General features: G+C 39.8%; 1 protein-coding gene across 2 annotated transcripts in view; it reads left to right on the top strand.

Moving 5' to 3' along the window:
* The window catches only part of DGCR2 (DiGeorge syndrome critical region gene 2), a 50,357-nt gene that overhangs the window by 705 nt on the left and 34,142 nt on the right, over positions 1-15,510 (top strand). The gene's annotated exons all lie outside the window — the stretch shown is intronic.

Genomic DNA, 15,510 nt, shown 5'->3' with positions numbered 1-15,510 from the left:
TGGCGTCTCTGCCGCTTCTTTATACTTTTAAAAAGAGATGGGACCTGGCTGAGTCGTGGGCTGAAATGTCGGTTCCCTGCGCCGGCTGGCTGGGTCCTGAGAGGATTGTGAGTTAGGGTAAAAAAAATAATTCTGAAGTGTGAAAGCTTGGGTAGAAAACTACATAACCCTACGGGTAATTAGCAGGGGAAATGTGGCAGCATGACTAAGTTTTTCAGGAGCTTCTTACTTACCTGTTTTTTATGTTGCGGGCCTTGGGTGCCAACAAAGCAAGACAAAAACTCGCTTTCCAAGTGCCATTTGATCGTGCCGGAAAGAGAAAAAACCCTGTTGCATCTCAGTTCGTGTGTCGCTTTCCTAGTTCTGTTTTTGCTTCTTTGAGGGAGATAATTTAGTGATGGAGTTTGTGTGGTAGCTGCTAGGGACAGTGCTTTAAAATGTTAAGATGATTAACTTTGAAAAAAATGGTTGGTGTTTGCTGGTTGAAAACTGTAGCTTTTCTAGGTAAGTCACTCAGTTGGGGTTTCTTTTTGGGTGTTGAACTTGCCTGGAGCTTGCAGAGTCCTCGCGTATCTCGGGCTGCTCTTGCCAAAGTGTGAGGCTGCCTGGAGTGGCTTTGCAGGTTTGGAAACCGTCCTCCCATCGCACCGTGCGACTGCTCCTGGGTGATACTCACTCCTTTGTAAATAGAAGAGTAAGAGCCATGGCGTAATTTGAAATCCCCTTGTTCTTTCTCTTCAAAATAACTTTTATGACCCAGACTAATAAAACATAGCAGTATTAGTGAACTGCGTTTAAGCAACTCCCCAGTACAGCTGAAACACAATTGGGTCAGTGTAGGCAGTCTTATTGAAATAACTAATTTAGATGTTGAAACTGCTCTGTGTGTGTCTTGTTTTGTTTTAGCTTGTTTTTTTGGCAGTGCAGTGTATATATAGGGCTTATGATATGCTCTTAAGTAGCCAAAAAAAAAAGATACATGGAGTTGCTAACCTAGTATTATTACAGCTAGAGGCTTTTACGTGGGAGAAGATACTATGTAAAACTGATTTCAAGCAACTTCCTTTATAGCTGGCACTAAGTGCTAAAGACAGGGGAATTGCTGGTTGAAAAGATTCAGCAGGGATTCAGAGATGTCACTGTACTTCTACAGGAGCGTAGATTTGACCCTGAACTCTGTTGGTGTTAAGCATTGTAACCTCCTAGAAAATAGAAAATGGCATTTTCCGTATTGTGTCAGAACATTTGTCATTCCAGTTTGATATCAAATCTCTGTCAACAGCTGATGCTTGATGGATGAAGACAAGTTTTTCACTGAGGTTTGCTTCTTTAACGCAAATGGATTTTTTTTTTTCACTGATGTTCTAATGCATCTACTTTAGAGATTTGTCATGCTGTAGCCACACGGGCAGAAGCATCCTTCTTGTGAACAAACCCTAACTCTCATCTGCCTAGCTTATACACTACTGCCTTTGAAACCTGTAGCATTAGATTCCTCTATGGCAACTCCATATGCATTCCTTGTGTTTTGTTCTTTGAAGCATATGTATTCCTGAACCTAATGTGAAGTAGTCCAACTGGCTGTAGTGTTGCAGCTGGAATTCCTTGCTATATGAAGGATTTCTGATTTCCAATTGGAATACACTCATCCATCCTGTTTACTTGGAGGCTCCCGGGTGAGTGCGATGGTTGAGCTGTCCATGGTGGTGCCTCCTTCCTCCTCAGAAGACAGCCCATCACTTCAGGGTGGCCCCGCATCTTCTTGCCAATGTCGTTTGCTTTTTAGTTTGCTTCATTTAATATCTGGGATCTGCTGTCTCACACAGATCACCCATTTAGTAGATTAAATAATGTATGGGTTGATCTTGAAGCGAATAGGGAAAATCTGACTCATGCCAGTACAGAGGATGTACGGAACCAAATTTATCATTTTAATCAATGGTGAAGAAGTCTCCTTGATCTTTTTTTGGGGAAGTGCATGGATTTCCTCAGAAAGAGAAGAGTATTTGGACTTAGAATTTATTTTCCTAGTGGTGTTTGTTTTTCTTTTTACTTCTTTAAACCTGTGTATTGTAACAACTGTCTTATTGGTTTAGAAAGGATGCCTGCAGCTTGCTTAACTTAAATCTGTACTTGGAGCTATCAAATGAGTGCTGCAGAGTGATGGGAGGTTTTATGTACTCTGAGATGAATGTGTAGTCCCTTCACAATTCAGTCCCCGCGAATCAGACACCTCTTTGTATTTCCGTGTTAATTTGACACTAGCTTTGTATCCATGTTCTTGCTGTGCTCTTCAGATAAATAAAACCTTCTTTTAAACCTCCTCAACTGTAGTATCTTTTCAGACAATCTGAAAGGCAGTGGTTTTACATGGACCTATTTTTTTCCGCATTTAGAGTGGGATGGGTTTTAGTAAATTAAGAGAGAAATTAATTTCCTTTTTTTCCCCTAATTTTTTTTGTCTTGGTTACATGAATCTGTTTTACGCTACTGCCATCACTAATAGCATCAGGTACATCCAACATGCCGTATCAGCCCTAGCTGTGGAGACTTGGGTTCCTAAGGGTACTATGGGCAGTTAGATTTTTCTGAGCCTGTGGACTTTTAATGGTAATTTTGTGCCTTTGAGAATCTCTGCTTGGATTTTTTTGTCCTGATGTTTCCCTCTTTTGCTTTGTTTTGACCATAAACTGCTTGTTTTGACTAGTTGCCTGCTTTATAATGCATTGTTGAAAGAGTTGGGTTTTTTTTTTGTTTAAAGTGGGGCAGTTCTCCTTGAGTTGTGTTACTCATTATGTGTTTGGAAGCTGCTAATGTGAATTGAAGCTGAATGTCTCAGACTTTTCCAACTATACGGGTGTACAGTGAAGGACTAACTTAATATTTCCTTTGAACACTTACTGAATTGATTATATCTGTTGTTCAGACACCTGTTTTGGGGGATATTTACCACAGTAGGGTTTGGTTTAATAATACCTTTTCCGCGACAACTCAGAACATCTGCTTCAGGTTATCTGACTAGCTGGCCAAGAGCTGTTTGGTTTTATGTGGAGAAATATTTCAGTGGTGTGTTAACTGAGTCACAATAAACTGTACTGGTGCTAGCTTGGATTTAGACTGAGTTTCTGAACACTAGTGCATTTCTTCTGGTTGTTGAAAGAGCATCAGAGATGTAAACTGTTATGAATTCAGTTTTGTAGCACAGTTTGAGAATATGTAAGAAGTTTCTGTTAACATCCCATTGCACAGTTGAAAAACAAAGGTTTTGGTATCTTTATGTAACATTGGAAACTTAAACAGTCTGGAATGATCAGGATGACATGTTTCAGAATAGTGTTTAGAGGATTAATTAAGATGATCATCACTAAAGACAATAACATGTTTTCATATTTCTCTAACAAGATACTGCTGCTTGCTAATGGAAAACACTTAAACATGGTCAGGCTTTATATTGGATTTTGTAATAGTAGTTTAGTACAGAGCCTTGTGAATGTAGGTCATTAGGCTTTCTTATTAGAGCATTTGCCAGGCAGCTAAAAGCCAATTGAGTTCTTGTTTTTGAGCTTTTTTTTCTCCACTTCAAAGCTAGCAAGAGGAAGTAATTTTATTTCCCAGTTTCTGTTTTTAAAAATTTTGCACAACTTACCTGATCAGCAATGCTTAGAAAGACTTGTTAGCATGAGTGGTCTAATTAAAAAGCCCCACAACTTTAAGCTAAAGTTTGAACTTTTCATACACTTTGGTGCTTGCTTGTATGCAGCTGGTGGTTACGCTCTTACCGGTGGGGTGTTGGTATCTTGACACAATATGGTTAACAAGTATGTTTAAATTGCCAATTCTTTCTTGTCACTTGGTCAGAAGTTGTAGGTCTTAAATCAAAGCAGAGCTCCTCAAGAAGTCTAAACAAACCCACAATCGCATCATTTCGTTGTGTGCTGTGACTGAATGTGTCTGGTTTTGGCTAGTTGAATTGTATCAGTTAATTCAGTTGGAGACCCAGATATATTGGTCATGAAATGTGACCTGGGCTCAGCACTCCTCTGCTCTGAAGTGAGTTTGTTGGTAGGCAAATAGAAGCCCTTATCTTGCTTTTTGTTCACAGCTGTACCTTAAGGAGAGCTGTGGTGAGTAATAATTATTCGGTTCTGTGTTGTTGCTAACTACAGCCCCTGTCTTTGTATTTAGCTGAATTCCTAAGTGAAGGCTTCTAGGTATGAGGGGCAGAAGGGTTTTTATCACACCTGTTAGTTTTGCTGAAAGTAGGGCTGGTCTGTCTTGTTTCCCTCTCATCCCCTAATTTAATCTACTGGTTTTAGTTGTTGGGTTTTTTTTTTCTTTTTTTTCTTCCTACGTTACATATTAGTGTGCTCTCTTCCTGGTGTTCCTGTGCTCTGCTGCTTGCTGTTGTTATGATCTGCAAAGTGAGGCTGATGGATTTGAAAAGACTTTCTTGCTGCTGCTATCAGGGTAGCAGAGAGACAAGGCAGAAGGTATCAGACCTTATTAGCAGGTCTGATACTTTTAAGACTGGTAATTCCTGATGTTAATTATAAGGCAAAATTTTTGAGGTGCGAGTGTGTTTGCTGCTAGTCGGGGCTACAAAGTGAAGGGGAAGAAAGGAGTCAGTAGGCAGAGGGCTGTTTGCATGCATTGCTCTGGTTCTGAGAAGTAATAAAGCAGAAGGGCAACTTGGGGGTTTGCAAACACGTGACTTCTGTGACCCCACGGTAGGTTTGGGAATAGAGGAAGATTGAGGCACAACAGCAGAAGTGGTGGAGGAGAGAGCACTGCTGCAGTGTCTCTCTGCAGCAGGAGGCGGCAGCTGTGGAAGTGCTTCTTTCTCAGTAGTTAGGGGGAAAGGCACAGCTAGCTTGGAGGGAAGAATTTTAAAGTATGAAAGATGTAAAATCTCGCAGTGAATGTCAGAAAACCAGCCAAGGCATCAGTGAATTATTTTGTCCCCTGGAATTAGCTTTGTTAGGGCTGGTTTTGATGTTGAATTGTAATGCAAGACTAGTAACTACCTCTGTGGTCCATCTTTGAGTAATGCCTGGGTCTTTTGGTGTTTTACGTGGTGGTTTCTTGCAACTTTTATAAGGTTTCAATTCACCCTATGGAATGCATGTAAAAAACTTATTTTGTGATTAGCAGAACTTCCTGTTGTGCTCATATGTGTTGCACCGTGCAGAGCCTGTGTACCCCGAATTGAACTTCTGGTACCTGAAGCATGGCCAGAGCAGAACCTGGAAACAGCTTGGTGGCATCGCTGCTCCTGCCCTTCAGGGGTTAGCGTGGGTGCTTGAGTTTGTTTTGTATTTTAAAATGAAATCTGCGTGAGAGGTTCTTGCACTGATAGCCTGAACAAGGAAGTCCTTGAGATAGGGAAAAAAAACCAGATCACAGCTAATGGCAGGCTTGATGAGAGGCTCAGCTGATCTTTGCCAGTGTGATCCCAAGGACTAACCTGTGATGGGAAAAGGCTTGCTAATCTTTTGTTCTGTGTAGACTGATAGAAAGTTATGTCTAGAAAGGGTACAAAGAGATTGGGTCATCAGTCTTTCTGTCCCAAACCAAAATCTGGTAAACCCAGGCAATTCCTGAGGGATGTTTGTCTAGCACTTTTTTAATGATTTCCTGTGATAGAGGCTCCAAACACCAGACTCTTTTGGTAAGTCTAGGTGCTAGTTCTGTTGCTTGTTCTGCAGTTGTAATTTACTATTCCTGTCTAAATACAGTGTTGTGCACGTGACCCTCTTATGCTACAGTTTTAAGGCACAGATTGATGGTTTCCCAAGACTGTTTGGATGATGGAACCTGCCAATTTTTCAGCAGCAGTAAGTGTGGTGGGTGCCAGGCAGTGCCTGTTGCTTCCTGGCTTTTCACTCTGGAAGGTTTACGTGCCATTCAAGATCCTTGCAGGCTCACATCTTTGCATTGTACTTCCAGCAGTGGTTTTGTAGAGAACCTGTTGAGGAGAAAACACAGATCGTTTTGTGAGGTCATTGATTAACTGTAGCAGAACTCTAACAAGTGAGTTGCTTGAAAACCTGAGTTCGGGATTAACCTTTAATCCACAGTCCCCAAACTGTGAAATCCTCTGGCATTTTGTGGTTTCCTGTGAAACTTTTAATTTTGTCATTATATTAAAGGGTCAGCCTGCTAATTCAAGGTTTGATGAACAGCATTTTAATGGTATTTGTTATATGAAACTCCTAAGGAAGTTGTTATTAGTGTTTGCTTACCATTTTGATTATTTAGAAATACAATTTTAAGTTTAATGGAAATTGATAGTTGCCTCATTAACTATAGCTAAACAAAATAACATTCAACTTCTTAGTTAATTGAAATTAAAATTGGTTGATCTAATCATTATATTTAGCTTCTATTCTGTTTACAGATTAGTGCTTGACAATTGTCAGCCAGCTCAGTGAGTGGAAATGTAGAATTAGTTTTTGGTGGCTACTCTTGGGACATTCCCTGCTCTGTTGTCCTTCAATTTACTGATTTTTCTTTGTCATATTTTTATTTGTGTAACTTTTTTTCCTGTGTTGTCTTCTCTTTCACATACCTCCTCTGCTGTGCTTCCTCATACATTTCCCACTATGGGACCGGTTACTTGGGGTACCCAGTGAAATTATTTGGGAACCAAAGCTAGTAAAAAAATGAGATTAAGTGCCATTTCTGGTAGAATGATGCTGAGTGTTCTGGGCTGACTGCAACTGTGTTTTCTTGAGGGAGCTTCAGGTGTCACTTTGAAATGCTGAAGCCTCCATCAGTTTGTGTTTTGACACTCAAATCTGCATTGCAGTGGGCAATACCACTCAGTAGCTGGGGTTTGAAGTGGGTGAGCACAGCCCTCAGACCTGTATGGAGGGAGGTCAGCTCTCGCCTGGACTGTGGCTCGCCCAGCTCTGCCCTCAGATCTCTGTGGGGAGATACGTGGGGTGACACACGGGTAGGTGTCAAGCATCGCCTTTGCATGTGTGAGAATTTTACATAAAACTTGAGTTAGTGTGTCCTTCAGTATCTGTATGTTTGTCTCTGCTAACACTTCTTTAGCAATTTAAATAAAAAGGCTTCTTCTGACTTACAAGTAACTGTCGTCTTTTATACACTTTAAAAGAAAACACATAATCCTGCTTCTGACACCTGTTTTGAGTTTGTCCCCAAGGTGCATTTTACCTTGTGTATGCTAAACTTCTAAAATTGTTATGACTTTTTATAATCTAGGGATGGTCAAAACTGCATTTGTGTTTTACCTCTGTTGAATTTGTGAGATTATTTGTTATGCTTAAATTATTCTTTATTGATTAAAACACGTAAATGTACTCTATTAATGAGATCTTGAAAAAAATCTTTATGAAAAATTGGGGATCTTGCAGGAGTGAGATCCAACTTCAAAGACTCAGAAGCATCATCCCCCCTCAATTCTGGTAGTAAGCAGAGTGGAGAGAAATGGTTCAAGGACACTATAGTATATGAGTGCTCATCTGTGTCTTCCTGAGCAATAATGGAATTGAATGTAATTTTTCTATTGATGTGACAGCTAAAAAATGTCAAAGGTTGAGTTTTATGGTATAGTACCCGACAAATGTGCATAATAGAAGCTGGTTGGAGAGCTGAAGAGTGCTGGCAGTACTTGAACTGTTAGAAGGTATGGGGAATGAGACAACTACTCTTAGAGGGTTAGGTGGCTTTTTATAAATGTGTTGGACTTCTATTTGCTGCCTTCTGATAGAACTGTTAAACTTAGAGGTTTGATATAAGAAATTTCTGTTCAGGTATTTGTTTTACCGTGGCAGAAGAAAGCAGAGTTATCTCATACAATGTGGACAAACGCAGCAGTGACTACATTGGCTGCATTCCTGCCATGTTCGGCTTCAGTTGAGCAGGGGAATGCTATTCAAAGCATGAGCCATTTGCTCCACTACATGACAGCCACTGCACCAGCTACTGTGCAAACGGTAAAACGGGTTTTCTGTATTCGAGGTCAGAATATTTCCGTATATCGTTTTTTGCTTTTAAGTGTTCTAGGTGCTTGCTCATCAAGTCTTGTACTTTGAAGAAAAAAATGAAACAGGAACAAAAGCTTTTTTTAGTGTGACCTGCATTTGAATAGTGTTCGTGTACAGGTTTCCTGTCTCCCTGAATTGTTAGATTCTTGTTTAAGACCGTGACCTTAGGGCCCTGTGGAGAGCTTCTTCCATGTTCATTTGGTTTTGAAATTAAGAAATAGCATTAGTATTTGGGTAGTAGAGTGGTTAAAAATAACTGATTTCATAGGTAGGATTTTGCCACCTGTTTGGCATTAAAGACTATTGCAGTTCCTCATGTTTTAATTGAGCAAGGTATTCTAAATACATATTTGGCCTTAAATTGTATATTTTCATTAGATGTGCTTGGATTGCTCTTGTGCTGAAAGTTTAAGGATATGCTTAAATACTATTGAATCCTGTACCGGGGGGGGGGGGGGGGGCAAAAAAATAATTCTTTTTGTTTTCCTGCAAAGTAGGAACATGTGTTGTCTTGTGGAAAGTAAATGGGCTTGCTAACTAATACTGCTGAAATCTGGCAATTCCTACTTTCAATTTAATGGTGGCTACAAATTAGCCTTGATTGCTCTGACAGTTCTTGAATTGCTGTTATCGTGTTTCATCTGAATACTCTTCTTGTTGAAACCTGATCTAAAGAAACTGCTAATAGAGTTCATGTAAAACTTTGGATTTAAATTTTTCTTTCCTCTGCGTATACTCTGATCTCTATAGAGTTTTTGTTGGGTTTTAGATTTTTTTTTTACACCTACAGTTTATTTGGTCAAAGGGAATGCAGCTTCTTTCCCTGATGATCCTTCTTAAGTGAAAACTGTTTTGCATAGGAACAAATAGGATGTGTACTTTTCTAATTCTGAGAATAGTTGGTTGGAAGAGGAGAGGAACTATCTTACATGCTTAGGTTTTTTTGGGGGTAATCTTGGGTAGGCAGCTACCAGGTAATAGTTTAAGATATAGAAGTACTTTCTAGATTACTTTTATTGGTATTTTCTCGTGATCACTCTTTAGATGCTTTCCAACAAGTAGCTTGCGCGGAGACTGTCAGAAATAGAAAAAAAGAAATGTTCCTGGTATTCAAATAGTTTTGATTACCAGACTGGTCCTTCTGGGGTTGCCTACACTGCTGTGTAGTTCTGAACATCCCAGAGGTGACTCTGAAATGTACTGGAGATTGTATTGGTGAAGGACCACTGAAGATGCCTCCTGGGAGGAAAGAGGTGCAGGTAATGCTGAAAACTTTTGAAGACAGATCTGAGAACCAGATGATTTTTCCTTGTTCAGAATGACCCCAGCTTTGTGAGGAGCTGCAAATGAGCAACAAGAGTATGTGTACATCAGTATGATGTTTTAGAGTACTTCGATGCAATGGAGTATGAAGATCTTGTTGTAAAAGCTGTGTTTAGAAGAAGGTGAAGGTTTGAAGTGAGGATTGAGCATGGAATCTGAAAGTAGCTAAGCTGAGGTACTCAGGTAGTTTCAGTATTTGTGGTGTATGTGGGATACTCTTGTCTGGCCTGACCTGGGTATATGGATTGTAGGGGAGAAAGTACTGTTTGTGATGGTGCTCTTTTCTGAACAGAATTGATGACTTGCTGAGTATTTCACTACTGATGTCATTCTTAATGGACTTTTTCTCTGTTGCTGCATTTGTTGGAGGATTAGTATGTTGTGTGCGTGACTGTATTGAAATTCTGTGTGAGGAATAGTGCTATTTTCTTGGCACCCATGAGCATGTTTCCTAAGCAGTGCGGTTTAATAAAACCTGGACTCCAGTGGGCTTGTCTCCTATGTCGCTGTACTTCCTCCGCTGTAGTACCCTTGCCTGACGCCACTGATTTAATAAGGCTGTGTCTTTCCCATGTCCCCTCTGTCTGTCCACAATATGTCCTCTGGTGTGAGGAAACTGGGAGTCCTGCAGGGCCTCATGCAAGGGTTCGGTTACCCCGCTCACCGCTGGTGCCAGTGCCAGCTGGGAAGCCACCGCGCCACGGTGACAGCGGGAGGCACAGATGTGCTGGCGTGCTGGCAACTGCTGAGCAGTGCAAACGTGGGGGTTTCCTGCCCTCTGAAGTTCAAGGTGGTCGTCGTTTCCTTCCCTTGCACTGCACTGGTGCTAGGCTTTCCAGTACTTGCACTGCACACTGTGTTTTTCTCGTCTTGACTTTTTTTCTCAAGCTTGCTTGAAATTGTTCCGTGAATTTAATTGTGAGGTGTGATTGGCACTTTCACTGATCCACTTACTCATCAGGCTTTCTTTAGGGAAAGGGTCAAAAATTTGGTGCTGTGCAGGTTTAGGTCACTTGTTACTGTTGTACTAAAACGCTTAAGTCCCACCTAAGGCTGTAGAAAACATCTGAAGTCCTGAACAAGGTTGTTAGTATAGAGGAACTGTAGGCTTTAATTTTGAACCATATTAAGGGGTTCTGGAGTACTCATTGCTTTGGTTTTGTTTGTACTGAGTGCTCTTTGTGCCAGTGCTGTATTTTACTTTTCCCTTCTGCCTATTTACTTACTATCATAACATAACAGTTTCTTCAGGGAAAAAAAAGCAAGCCTGTTGCTTAGCTGGTGTCCTCACTGCTATGAAAATAAACTGCTTTTCAGTCTGGAATGCTGCATTTCCTAATTCACAGTATTCTTTCGTCTTAGTTCAAGTAGCAAGATTTGTTTTCTGTTTGGTTTCAGCAGTACTGAGGAATTGGGTAATATATTTTTTTCTGTTTCATTCTTAGGAATAAGTGTCCACATTCATAAAGCACAAAGTCTGTATTTTCTAATTCTTAGGAAATCATAGCCAGGGTTCCCATTCAAGAAGCTCTGATGTTGTTGCTTTGGCTGAATGCTGGCTCTCTTGTGCTGCTTTAGCTTTTTTTAGTTTTGATTTCTCTTTTTTTTTTTTTTTTTGCTTGCTGGCATTGAGTCTGCCCTGCAGACAAAGAGCAGACAATGAATTGCAGTGAATGACACTTGTGAGCAAGGAGAAACTGGGTCAGTTCCAAGCTCATGCGGGGTGTAGGTATAATATCGATGTGAGGGGAAGGAGACTGCTACAGCTCCTTACCATGCTGTAAAATCTTTTGATGGATGTTAGGGTAATCTAGCATAATTTACTATGACAGTACACTGAGTAATACAGAATGTTCATTAGAGTTATTCATTAAGGATTTACAGTTTTCAGCTGAAGTGCTGTCACAATTTTAATTACTTCATGAAACTGCATGCTGAAGTCATGCAGAAAATGCCAATGCCTCTAACATATATTATTTACTTATTTTTGGAACTGATGTGTTCATACTAAATGGAATTCTAACTTCAGAATCTCTAATTTTCATGAGCTGGAATGGAATTTGAGAATAGGTGTGGGTTGTATTTGACTATGTGCATAGCATGGGGCCCTTTTTTTCTTTTTTTTTTCCCTCCCCCCTGGGCTCTGTGCTGTGTGCTGTTGTGCTTTCATACCCTCCTGTACATACTCAGGCCATGATGAACCAAAGCTCATGACCTAAGGATCGTGCTTAGGCCCGTTTCAATAGTACAGATGAATGGCTGAGCATTGTATCTTCTGTGGAACTGAACTGGAAAATGGAGTGCTCTGTTCTTCTATAGCTTTTTAATTCCTCTGTAGGTTTCTAAGTTTTATTATTCTATAGGCTTTTAATTTGAAGAACAGTAAAGAACCAACTTTATTGAGAAACATTAGTAATAAACCTGATGTACGGAAATGGGTAATTGTCTGATGGTGACTTCTGAGCTTTCACTAGTTTTCTTCTCTGAAAATAAGGTGGTGGTATCATAGTCTGTTTTTCTCCTACTGTGGCTTTGTTACAGAGTACTCTATGTATTCTATTTAAAAACATGTAATGGAAGTAAGATTCACCAAGTGACATAAAGAAACCTGCTGGGAGATGAATGGATAGTGAAAACTTCTCTGAGATCTGGAGCTGAGGGGAAATACCATTTAGGTATGGCTTCACTTGCCTGAGAGCAGAGCCTTTGCGTGGGATCAGTGATACCTCAAAGACAACTTAAAAACAAGAAAACCTGTTCAAAGGCTGTGTCAGAACATCGTCAAGCACAGTTCATAGTCAGCTTCTCTGTCACTGAAAACAGTCCAGCAACTATGAACTGACTTCTGGCCACCACAAGCAGAGGCTGGGCAGGACTGCCGCGTTCTTTACAAGCTGGCAGATTTTCAGGAATTTTGTGTGAGATACGGTACCTGCTCTGGTGAACTTCACCTGTGCACTTGCGATAAGTCCAGGTTACAAAAACTGCTTTTCAAGTGCAGAGGACTAGCTTAAGGACAGTTTTTTTTTTTTTTCACATATCTGCTGAGGATTAAATTAAGAAAACTGTTGTGGTATTGTTGTATTTGGAATATTAGGAGTATTTTAGAGTTTCTGTTACTTCGGTAAATACCAGTCTAGAGATATATTGATTGTGTACGCTTCGTCTTGAGCATAAATATTAGATATGGAGCTATATGTGTTTTTGTTATGATGATGGGTGTGGTGTTCCTTTTGTTGGTTTGTTTCTGATACTTGTTTGCAGGCATTTGTTGAGCACTGGCATTGAGCAAAATCTCCAGGAGTTAAGGGTTTAGGGGGTTGGGCTTCTTGCTGGAGATGCCAGGGTCTGATCATGCTTGTGCAGTTTAGCATGGGTCAGGTTATATAGAAACAATGATTTAAGAAAAAAGCAATTTTCAGTTTTTGTAAACTTATTCTTAAATGTGTTAAACTATGAAACGATAGTGCAACGTGTAGGTACAGGTCTTAACTTAAGTATGTAGGTTTAGTATTATAAAATATAAGAAAGACCTGTTGGACAAGTTAAAATCTGAATAAGAAGAGTTACTGGCCTAAGCACTTGTAGTTAGAGTTTTTCTAATGCTTAAATCAGCTTTTGATAGCTGTAATTGCCTCTTGAAATCTGAACAGAATATTCTTAAAGGTTGGTTCATTTGGTTTGGGACAATGAGAAAGCAGGAAGTATTTTTGTTTTTTGTCTTCCTTCAGTCTGTAAATAAAAATGATGCCAGAGGATCTACCAGATCCAACTTCGAGAAATGTGACCAAAATAGGCAAAGTACAGGAGGTGCACACAACTGCCATTGTTTGTTAAAAGCTTATGTACAAAACCAAACCATGTACTTCGAGCTTATCTTTTCCAGTACATGCATTTCAGACTAATAGCTTATAATTGAAATAACATTAAATGCTGGGTTTGTACATTTAATCAAATTTCAATTTCCATACAAATGAAGCTCAGCAGACAAGAACAAGCAATTAGCGTAGCAAATGAAAAGTGGCATTTCTTTGTATTAAACACTGAAATAGATTCAAATCTATACTTGCTATGTAAATGCTAAAATCTAACATGTATCTGTAGTCTTAGCTACCGAAAGAATATCTTAATGTATCAGACTTTATTGACTGGTGAATCTCTTTAATAAAGAGAAATTAAGTCATTGCAACTAGAAGAACCCAAACTTTCATAATCAATGGTTGTAGTCACTGAGTTTAATCTCTGTATCAAAGCACTCTTCTGAATTTAGATTTATATTTTGGAGGTTTTAGTTTAGGCCTCTGCCTCCTCATCTGTACCTCTTAAATTGTGAATTGCCAAGACATCAAGGTTTTTGTATTGCTGGTGGTTTATATATCAGAGTTAGGAACAGGTGGTTTATAAGTAAAGGGAATCTTCTGTCTGTCAGGGATACATTTCTGCTTTAGGAGAGATTTGGCTTTCTAGTGTTCCTTTTTCCACTGGTTCCTGTAATGGTAAACTTCAGTGTCTTCAAAATATAAAGCTGAAATTCAGATTTTGAAAAATTTGATCACCTAATGCTTTACAGGAGATGTTTATTCTAGGTACCTGAGACAGGGCTTCTGGCATTTTTATTGGATGGAGCATTTCATCAGGTTGAATTCCTTTTATATGTGTCTTGAATTGAAGGAGGATAAATAATCCTGTGAAGACTGTAGTATCAAAGCATTCTCATTTGCCCACCAGCTTATCTTTGCAGGAGTGTTTTGATGAGTAAATAGTGCTTGTAGACTAGGAGGGTGCTTTCTTGAGGTCTACAGACAGTTGGCTTCTGTCACTTGGCAGAAATTTTTACAGCTTGTTGGTTTTTGCCCATTCCTAAGAGCTATTTCCACCCCTGCTGCCTCTCTTACCCCAGTGGTGGTGTGACCTGGTAACAGCTTTTTGTAGGTACGAGCTGTGACTGGTCAGTAATCAAGGCTTTGCTTGTGGTATGAAGGTGATGGTCCCAGCTCTGTTCACAGGGCAGCTTCTGGTAGCACAGGGCTGAAACTGGCTGTCCTGCCTCTGAGAAGATGTATGTAATCCCAGCATATCAGAAAATGTCTTTTATTAATGAGCTAATGTTAAAAAAATCCCAACGTATTAGTAGATGTTGTAGCTTCATTCGCAGACAAGTATTATAAGACCCCAATTCCACATTAATTGAGACTGGATCTGTACAACTGTTTCTGCTGAATCAGTTGGAGCGTGCAATCTTTCTGGTTGCAGGGGAACAAACTGTAGCTGATCGGACCCAAAATTAATGTGGACAGCCAATAGCTTAATTTGATCTGAAGCTTGCTGTTTCAAAGCCAACTGATCAAATTCGTTCAGAAAACTGAACTAGCAAGGTGAACTTGTATTGAATCAACACTATGTCTGATGTGCCTATTACAGTCCTGACTTGATATTGGAAGCTCAAAATGAGATTTACAGTGTTGAAAAGTAGTCTCAGGTACTGGATATAGATCCTTCCTGCCTTTCTTTCAAATAAAAGTTGTTTTGAGTAACTAATTATCCCTTATCTTTTGCATAATAAAGGGAAAGATGAATATGAAATTAGTTCCAGTTTAAATGCAAGCAGAGCTGTCCTAGTCCAAATGTTCCTCTCGGAGACTGAAAATGAAGCAGAAAATACAGGTTGCCAGTAGTGTAATGCCCAGGGCAGCACCCTAGCCAAGGGTGCACCTGCTGCAGGAAGGGTGCACTGTGGCTGCCCAGCGCTCAGGCTTCAGAAGGAAAACCTTCTCAATTACATGGGAAGATTACATGAGATGATTAAACCTGAAAGGGCTTCCAATATCATTTTATAATGGCAAAAAGGTGTTTTGTTTTATGAAACATGTGAAGCTGGCTGGAAATTAAAGCAGGGTGGGTGTGTATTTTATTAATCTGTCATGAAGTCCTTCCATGCTTCTTGTAAATGTCTATTTTGAGAACGTAGCAGAAAATCTGGAAATAAGCATGCTGTAAATAAAATTTAAAAAGCTAGTTGAGCCCTATGTTGAAATATGTGATGAGTGCTGTGAAACACCTGACATTCAACATGTAATTGGGAATATCTTTGGACCAAAAGCTTTCTGAAAGAGTGTAAGCAACAACCTTGAAAACCTAGTTTATTCCTGTATGAAACCTAGATTTTTCTGTT

This window comes from Strix uralensis, chromosome 17 (genome assembly GCF_047716275.1).
Source record: "Strix uralensis isolate ZFMK-TIS-50842 chromosome 17, bStrUra1, whole genome shotgun sequence".
NCBI classification, from domain to species: domain Eukaryota; kingdom Metazoa; phylum Chordata; class Aves; order Strigiformes; family Strigidae; genus Strix; species Strix uralensis.
The sequence above is the reverse complement of the archived record's forward strand: the minus strand, read 5'-3'. Positions and strand labels throughout refer to the sequence as shown.